Below are 9,682 nucleotides of genomic sequence, written 5' to 3'. Positions count from 1 at the left end.
TGCCACTGCAGGTGGCTGCCCTTTGCTGCCAAGCTGACTCTCACCTCCATGTGTACAGAGCTCCATGTCCAGGGGCTGACAGTGCATATGGTGTTGCCACCTCAGCTAACTCTGTCTTATAATACAACTTCCTGCTGATTCACCTGCCTGTTGATTTTGGCTGTTAAAATTTGCTCTCTCATATATTATAATGTGTTTAATAATAAAATACTCAGCCAGGGCTTTTGGTTTTGGATACGTCCATTTCTTTCCACTCAGGCTACCCAGACACTCGTCCAGTCCCTCGTCATCTCACGCCTGGACTACTGCAACTCGCTTCTAGCGGGTTTACCACTGCGTGCCATCTGTCCCCTCCAACTGCTTCAGAATGCAGCTGCTCGACTTGTTTTCAACCTTCTAAACTTCCCACACCATTCCTTTGCTGCGCTCTCTCCACTGGCTTCCTGTAGCTGCCCGCATCAAATTCAAAACACTGATGCTCACATACAAAGCCAAAAATGGTCTGGCACCATCCTACCTAAAAGACCTCATCACACCCCGTACTGCACCCCCATCTCTCCGATCCTCCAGCAGTGTTAGACTGGTCCCACCACCCCTCATTCACAAGGACGACACAAATCTCGGCTCTTCTCTGTCCTGGCACCCAGTTGGTGGAATGAACTCCCCCTTAATGTCCGAACAGCAGAAACCTTGGCTGTCTTCAAGCGACAACTCAAAGCTTTCCTTTTTCAGAAATACCTGAAGTAGTACTCTGTATTTTTACTCAGCTCTTTTCCGTGTGTGTGTATGTGTACAAAAAAAAAAATAATTATTGTTGCACTTTCTCAACAGTGTTCAGATAGATGGTATTCATAGCCTGGGTCCTTATTGAGCTAGTATTGGAAAAATTCATCGCAGCGTCTTAAAGCACTTATGTAAGTCGCTCTGGCTAAGGGCGTCTGCCAAATACTGTAAATGTAAATGTCTCTGCAAACTATTTCTGTTCGTCAGACAAAACCAGCGTGTCATTGCTTTTCTCCCCAGTCATGTACAGCAGCGAGTTGAATGGTCTTCCTCAGTCTTTTCAGATATTCCTGAAGCTCCTCGAAATCACTCAAAGCATCATAGGCACTAAGTCCAGCTGCTTGGCCTGTCAAAATTGAAGCTTCCTGGAGGTTCTACTGAAAATATCTGCTCCACCTCTCATGTTATTTTCTTTGCTCCCCTCTTGGAAACGCATCTGTAAGCTGGCCAGCTCCCTCACTTACTGTAGCAGGCCCTAGTATTGCCAGATCCTCTGTATTTCCTCTGACCTTCAAACTAATGTTGGTTTTCTACTTACGGTTCCTGTTGCCGATCTTCTGACCCCATGTATAATATTCTGCTGTGAATCTTAGAATTTCCAACAGACCACGACCACAGATGCATTCAGACTCAGCCTTTTACTTCTGTATCCTCTCCTTTTCCTGTATCTCCCCTTACCCGATACTTTAGTGCCCCCTAGTGTCCTGACATGGTTCTGTTATAAGAGTTGGTGGTGGTTATAATCAAACCCAACCCCCCCGGCCAGCAACAGAATAATTCAGCCCTGTCATTTTTATGTCTTCTGTAAATATAAAACTTACCAAAGAATAGTGTCAGAATGGCAGGATGCACCTGTGTGTATGCAGACAAGTGTCCATGTTTTATACAGTCGATGGGTCAAAGTATATTCACAGACAAAAGAGGCTCACACTGAAACATAACAGAAAAGAGTTATAACTTTCTGTTTAAATTTCTCAAAGCAAAAGAAAGCTTAATTTATCATAAAATTTTGGAAATATACAGTAACATTCTAAATATCCCAGACTGTTTAATATATCGATCACTTTAAATTTGTATTTCTGATGCACGTCACACCCAGGGTGAACCCCTGCCCTGTGCTGGCTGGGATGGGCCCAGGCTCCCCTGCAACAATGACCCGCATGTGGATGGATGGACACTGTATGTACATTAGTCAGCTACATATGCTGTACGGCTTTGTTTTCCGGACAGTCTGGGCTACTCAGATATGTCATAATTTGATGTGTAAATGCTGACAGTCTTGATATCCATATCAGGAAAAACTACTTGTGCATATAGATATTTCTCAATTTTTAGTCTCATCTAATATAAAAATTGGGCAATAAAAAGCTTATTTTAGTTTATGGTCCACTGGATAAACACAGACATTATATACGGTTTTAGAGTCTAATGCTGAATGTTGTTTGCTGTCATTTTTCTGCCTGCATATGCTGTGATTGGTGCAGTGAAATTTGAGAATGTGTTTGTGGTCAGTATCATAGCCTCAGACAACAAACCAACGCTGTAGCGCGTCACTGTGTTTACATGTGGGAGGGGTTCCAGTTACATAATGGGCTCGATCTAATTCAACTGTTTTCAACTGTTTTTATAAACTTTTTTGAATACATAATGCAAAAATATGAAGGAATTATCTTCTTAATAAACAGCATATTGCATTTTTTGAGTGAATTTCCATTCCTTAATTTATAGGCTTATAACGATATAATTAATAAAATTAGGGCAAACATGCTGTTTTTCTTAAAAAGTCCATGAAACATTGAAAATTGTTTTACTCTGTCGTTGGTATGTATAAAAAGTCGCTAATCTGTTTAGAATAAATGTTTGTTTCCAGTAAAATTCTCTGGCTTCTTTTCCGAAAAGTGGCTCTTCTCAATTCGGTTGCCGACCCCTGAGCCAGACTGACATCCACTGAGCTGGACAGAAGCATCTGTCGTGAAATTGCTAAGAGTGGCTGCATGTCTAAGCTTTTCTGTCAGTGTTCAGGTAAACAAACTATGTATAGAAATGAGGTTTTCCTTTGGATAAGCAGACAGATGAAATATCTGTGTTCAGTAACAAAATGAGTTGAATAAGTACCTCTGACTGTCAGTCTCTTTCCCATGCGCTCATGCTTTGTGTGGCTCTGCACTGCCATCTGCTGACAGAATAAAGTAGCTGCACCCAAGACATGCTAAAGTCATACTGGAGAATTTCCATCCATCCATCCATCCATTTTCCAAACCGCTTATCCTATTGGGTCGCGGGGGGTCTGGAGCCTATCCCGGAAGCAATGGGCACGAGGCAGGGAACAACCCAGGAGGGGGGGCCAGCCCATCGCAGGGCACACTCACACACCAGTCACTCACACACCAGTCACCCTCACATGCACACCTATGGGCAATTCAGCGACGCCAATTAGCCTCAGCATGTTTTTGGACTGTGGGGGGAAACCGGAGTACCCGGAGGAAACCCCACGACAACATGGGGAGAACATGCAAACTCCACACACATGTGACCCAGGCGGAGACTCGAACCCGGGTCCCAGAGGTGTGAGGCAGCAGTGCTAACCACTGCACCACCATGCCGCCCCATACTGGAGAATTTCCACAGTAATATGGCATGTTCATGTTCATTATAACCACATTCACGGTGCCTCCTGTTGACAGGCTTGATTTTAGCACATTGCTATGAGTCTTCAATCAAACTGACACAAATGTATAATATTCATGGTAGCTGATATCGTGTTTTTCTCCCAAAGCACCTTCTGAAGTGAGAATTGTGCTTTTGGGAAACACAGGATCTAGGAAGAGCAGCACAGGAAATGTTATCCTGGGGGAAGAGAACGAGTCAGTGAAGATGGTACTGAAGTGGTTTGGGGAGGAAGCCCTGAAACACACAGGTGTCCTCTTCACACAGGCTGATGGGCTTAAAGAAAACCAAACCACTGAGGAATATGTGAAGGAGAACAAGGATCTGAAGGAACTTGTTGATAAGTGTGGAGGCCGAGTCCATGTCATTCACTCTAAGCACTGGAACAGAAAAGATAAAAATGCTCAGTCTGCAGATCATGGAACAACTACAGCAAGTGATGATAGAGAGGAGAGAAGCTGGGGAATCACAGGCTGTTCAGACACTGGAGGAAATGAAGAACTGGCTGTTAGAACAAAGATCATCACACCTGATCAGGAACCAGGCCAAGGGTCAGGAAGACCTTCAAGCTCAGATGGAAACCTGGATGAATCAGAGTGCAGGAGTAACAGCCTTCAGATTAAACAGCTGCTGACAACTATAGAGAACATGGTGACAAACAATGGCAGCAGTCATTACGGAAATAAATCACTGCAGGTCATAGCAGAAATGGAGGTGAAAACGACAAAAGAAGAGATGGATGAGACAGGAGAGGAAGCAGGGGAGTCTGAGATCAGGAGAAGAGCAAGAGAGAGAGTGAGCTGGGGCATTAGGGGCAGCAGGAGCTGCTGATGCTGGGGCAGTTGGGCATTAGGGGCAGGAGCAGTAGTAGGAATAGTGGGTGTAACTGCGGGGGGTTTGGCTGCAGCAGGAGCCATAGGAGGGGGGGGAGGGGGGGCTGAAAGAGGCAGAGCTGCAGCCAGAGCAGACAGTGCAGGAGAGACTGCAGACAATGCAGCTGAAGCTGTGGCAGAGATGGCAGGAAAAACTGCGAAAGTAACTTGGGAATTGGGGCAGAGACTGAGAACAGCAAAGGAAACACCTTATAAAACACTGTAGTAGGTCACATGCAGGGAAGCAGCCGCCTGAGTGATAGATGCAAGTAAATAGCTGCTGCATTAATTATATGCAAGGAAAGAGCCGCTTCATTGGTTAAGCTGCAGGCAGGCAGGACTGTCTACTGTGACAGAAGTGTGGGGAGCCACACAAAAGCCAGTGAGACCTGGAGAATAAGCTCACAGACAGCTTCAGCAGGACTCTGCTAAGACGGGATGACTCTGCCCAGAATGAATGGGGTCAACTGTGATCAAATGCTGCACGTGAATCGGGGGGTTTAACCGGCATCCTACCCACATATTTTACATACATGGGCACCGACTGGGGGCATCAAGAATAATTTACTGTAAGAAGCAATGGTAATAGAAAATAATGACAAAACATTTCTTCTCAAAGTATTATTAGTTATGTAATTAATGTCATCTAAAGATGAATGTCACTAATATTGTTTTTACAATTCATTAGCATATTTTGTCAAATGAAAATCTATACTTTTCTTCAACACAACGTGCAGCTTCTATCCCAAGCACAATCCACATTATTACTTAAAAGCTTATTGACCCTCTGATTCTGGTATCACTTACTTTTCAGTAATTTCAAGCAAACATTATCTGTGCTGTATTTGTATGATGAAACCAATCCTTGAGTCCAATATAAAATAACTGAAATAAACACACAGTCATGCAAACTTCAGCACTTTGTCTTTCAATAAAAGCTGCAGCATCAAATCCGGCCAGTTCTGATCTGCCTGCCATTTTTGCCTAAAAACAAATGCTGGTGTTATCAAAAACTGTCATATAGCTATATTCCAGATTTATTACAGCCAATCACATCTCGGAGCTCCGAAGAACCTCCTTCTCCTTACATTTCCCTCCTTCTCACTCTTCCCTCAAATACTGTTACATTTGTCTTTTTTTCACATGCACACCCTATCTTGATCATACTCTGACTGCATGGCATCCATATGCAGGGCAAACTATTTTACAGTCTTATCTTGTATAATATGACATAAACATTGAATTTGATTTTTTTATTTTCACATCCGAACACAACGCACGAACATGAAGGGATGCGTTTGCATTTGCAACCAACCCCTCCGCAAACCCCCCTGCGGAATACTGGCCACGGACCGGGGTGGGAATCCCCAAGCTGGAAGACTGTACTGCGTCATGTTAACATTAGCTAGCTAGTTAGCATGGATACAGAGTGCACCGGACTAAAACTATAAAACATTTGCAGCCATTAACTTATAGGTGGTAGTAACACGGAAATGACTCTTTCTGCGTCAAAATAAGGTAACTCTGTGATTTTGATACTTTATTTTTTTTAACTTAACCGTACCTTCCTCCCATTCCTCTGTCTCTGCTTATTGACATTTAGGAGAGTGTTAGATATAAATTAACGGTGCGAAATTATCAAAGACAGACACAACAATGAAGAGATGACAAAGACACAGTTTGAAAAGTAAGTATATGTTTTATTGTAAAGCTCTTATCCTATTTTAACTTAGCCTATCTTATGATATTTTAACAGCATATCTTATCATATGTTAACTTAACCTATCTTATTATGTTTTAACTTAGCTTATCTTATCCTATTTTAACTTATCCTATCTTATCTTATCCTATCTCTTTTGTACATTAACACTTAAACAGTATCTCTATTATCCCTCCGTCCCCGCCCATAACCCACAAGTCCATCAACAACATCGCTATTATCCCTCTGTCCCCGCCCATAACCCACAAGTCCATCAGGAACAATGTCTCTGCAGTCAGTCCTCCTTCTCCGGCCATATCCCATAAGTCCATGGATCCTTGTCAGGAGTTGCTGTTCCGCCGATCGCTGACGCTGCCCCTGGCCTCTCTCTGGTTGTAGATCGCAGGAGCCGTTGCTGTCCGGACGACGGAGGAACTTCAGCTGGGGCCTCCTCCTCGTCGCTCCTTCTTCCTCCAGCGTGGGTAGCCTGTCCCTCCCGCTCCACGGACGAACCCTCTGGCCCTGGTGATTTTCTTCTCTTCCAGTCTGGACAGCCGATTGTTAAAACAAGGAAAGATTATTGATATAACACATTTTATGCTCTAATTAAAGTGCTCTAATAAGGTCTCTTAAGCCAGGGCTTTACCTTCGGCATGTCAGGCACCCTCCGTGTCGATCGGGGCTTGTCTGTGTCAACTGTCTTCTTAATGACACCTTCCTTCGTCGTTATTTTTACTTTAATTGTAAGTTTAATTTTAATCTTAACTATGTTTATTTCTTTGTTCTCCATTCTTTAGATGGCGAGAGACTTCAAAATGCAACCAGTCGTTAAGATGCTCGAAAGCAGTTTGAGAAGATAAGTATATGTGATTCAAAAGCAATCAAGTTGTTGTCACGGACGCCCATTCGTACCATAACAGACAATGCGATACTATGCAGCTCGTCGGCGACTTTCGGCCGCGTTCGGCTCCGATTCGACTGTAAGCAGATTGCCACTCTGACGTATGTGGCGCGAGACTCTGGCTTTCGGACTCAAACGCTCACAGCAATAAATCTTATGGAGAATCTCCATTAATCCATTTAAAACCTAAAACTGGCTGCATCAGAAGCGTTTCGGCAGTTTGCAAATCCTAAAGATTATTTACAAGGTAATAAAACCGTTATATAAATGTGAATACGTGTGTAGGCTTGTCCCGAATTGAAAATCTCATGCCAACAAGCTGACCCAAGTTGGCAACCCTGCGTAAGTCGCCCCCCTTATTTTATATGCAAAAATGATCATATGCAGGGGGCACATAACTGATATGAAAGTACTCATTCGTTGTCTAAAGCGATACGCGTGGTAATGTCTTGTAGCAGCGCAAATGCGTATTTACTTTATGTGCATTCGCGCTGTTATGACAAGAAATCATTGTGTATTTTAGCCTTCATGCCGCGAAAGAATTACAAATTAGCCTAAATGTTAAGATGCACGGTAATTTCTTGTCATAACAGCGTGAATGCACATAAAATAAATACGCATTTCCGCTGCTACAACAAGGAGTTGCCGCGCGTGTACGGGGAATGCGTACTTGCGCACCATGCAGTTATGTGCGCTCCTGATCATATGTATAGTATATTGTACAATAAATGCTATAATATTTAAGTCGTATCGTTTGCTGTTTTTTAATATTTTAATCATCATTTTCTTCGTTCATTCCTGACGACAATTGGGGCAGAGACTGTCATACGCTCTCGGTAACACTCACAACCAGATGTAGCACAACAGTGAAACATTTACAAATGTGACAAAAGGTCTTCTGTGTGTCCATTAATTCATACATAGAGTTTTAATCCCGTTTCATGAAAAGCTATAGTTATGTTGCCCCTGACAATTCCAAAATTCTTTTTGCAGCAAACTGACAAACCGAATAAGCCCAGGACACTGGAAAATGCTTGAAAAACATGGTAAAGTAGATTTCAGCATTTTCTGTCGTTACATTTGTATTAGAATTGTAAGAAATGTTTTCGTTAGTGTTATTTTGTATTTTGCAGGATGTTCCTCAACAGATTGGTTCTGTGGACTGTGGCGCGTTCAAGTTGATTGTTGTCACGTCACGGATCGGGGAAGCAGGAGCAGGAAGATGGAGAATCTGGAAACCAGTTAGGAACACAGGATAATAGAAGTAGGGACTTAAATGACTGGACGGGGAAAATATATTTTGATGCGGAGTTAAATACATAGAACTAATGAAAACAACTGGAAACAGTGAATGACATGGAGATTCCACACGAGGTTAACGAGGGGGCGTGGCACACGGGAGGATCGGACGAGCGCGCGTGTCAATTGTAAGAGAGACCACCTTGAATTGTTGGACGTAACACTTGTGATACAGAGAATGTATTGAAGTGTTTTTCCCCTCCCTTTTATCAGTATGCACTGTGCATGGCCTTGGTGTGTCTTGAGTATTACAAAATGCACCATGAACTGTCTATATTATATATATAGACGCCTATGGCTTACTCACTGGGGGCTTTGGGTGAGGATACTGTAAAGCGCTTTGAGACAATGTAATGTTGTGATAATGCGCTATATAAAAATAAATTTGTTGTTGTTGTTGTATATCTATATTATATTTTTATTTAGGCCATAATATGTGATCTTGATCTGTGGTTTTTCAGTGAGTTGGAGGGATTTGACAAAAACATCCTTTTAGAAATGTGTGAGGAAGTAAGTTCTTTTCTTTTTGACAAGCAGTGTATCTGTCAGGTTTGCAACACAACAGATAAATTAAATATTTTATTTCACTCCTCAGGGTCAAGACTCTGGTCTCCAGCTCACCGCTCTGTGTTACATTTCCATGGCCATTTTGTCTGATAGTATCATTCGATTTTTCTATGCTATAGTTTTTTTGTTTAATCATTGCACGGTATATAAATTATTATAAATAATAGTTTATTTTCCTCGTGATGTATGTGTGCCTAAAAGTATTAAATAGAAGTAAAAGTTTCCTCAGTAATGTATTTCATGAACTGATATTTTCCCAACAAAACCCATGTTTGCATTCAAGTCTCTGTCATATTTTCTACATAATATTTGCAACAACCATTATGAAAATTTTGCAGAATATGTACTACAAGCCTCTCCAGTTGCAGCCACACCCATATCCAAACTCACATATAAGGTATGTTTGTATATTGTTTCCAAGGTACCAGCATTCCTACAGAACCATGTTACATAATATATCCACATATAGGCAATTTCAGTGTGAGTCCTGATGCATTACGCATACTGCTTTCAAATCTGTCATCAAAGCATTGACTGTAAAAAACATGGAGACCAAAATGTCTCTAAAAGGTGAAAACGCAACATGTCAAGCGCCCCCTACTGGCTGGCTGCAGTACTATTATTAGCACCACCCATACCAATGTGTTTCAGTGGTAAGAGGCGATTTTCCACATCACTTTCATGTCTTTCCATCTACACAATAACAAAACATTTCTTCTCAATGTATTATTAGTTATGTAATTAATGTCATCTAAAAATGAACGTCACTAATATTATTATTACAATTAATTTGAATATTTTGTCAAATGAAAATCTATACTTTTCTTCAACACAACATGCAGCTTCTATCCCAAGCACAATCCACATTATTACTTAAAAGCTTATTGACCCCCT

General features: G+C 41.9%; 2 long non-coding RNA genes across 7 annotated transcripts; one reads left to right on the top strand and one right to left on the bottom strand.

The window, feature by feature from the left end:
* Window positions 1-5,479: 5,479 nt before the first annotated feature.
* LOC125722791 (uncharacterized) lies at window positions 5,480-9,020 on the top strand. 6 transcript variants are annotated; one of them, XR_007386586.1, is made up of 5 exons: window positions 5,480-5,840; window positions 5,967-6,009; window positions 6,421-6,546; window positions 6,819-7,968; window positions 8,056-9,020. It is a non-coding gene; the product is annotated as an uncharacterized LOC125722791 (long non-coding RNA). The 6 variants fall into 6 exon arrangements; XR_007386587.1 differs by having other exon boundaries at window positions 5,926-6,009; XR_007386589.1 differs by lacking the exons at window positions 5,480-5,840; window positions 5,967-6,009 and having other exon boundaries at window positions 6,040-6,546; window positions 8,056-8,349; window positions 8,683-8,731; window positions 8,817-9,020.
* LOC125722794 (uncharacterized) lies at window positions 6,002-6,894 on the bottom strand. The gene is made up of 2 exons (XR_007386594.1): window positions 6,668-6,894; window positions 6,002-6,567 (listed from the first exon to the last, which is right to left on the bottom strand). It is a non-coding gene; the product is annotated as an uncharacterized LOC125722794 (long non-coding RNA).
* Window positions 9,021-9,682: the final 662 nt, after the last annotated feature.

Source organism: Brienomyrus brachyistius, unplaced genomic scaffold (assembly GCF_023856365.1).
Source record: "Brienomyrus brachyistius isolate T26 unplaced genomic scaffold, BBRACH_0.4 scaffold42, whole genome shotgun sequence".
NCBI classification, from domain to species: Eukaryota; Metazoa; Chordata; class Actinopteri; order Osteoglossiformes; family Mormyridae; genus Brienomyrus; species Brienomyrus brachyistius.
Note: the sequence above shows the minus strand (reverse complement) of the source record. Positions and strands in the feature narration are given on the sequence as shown.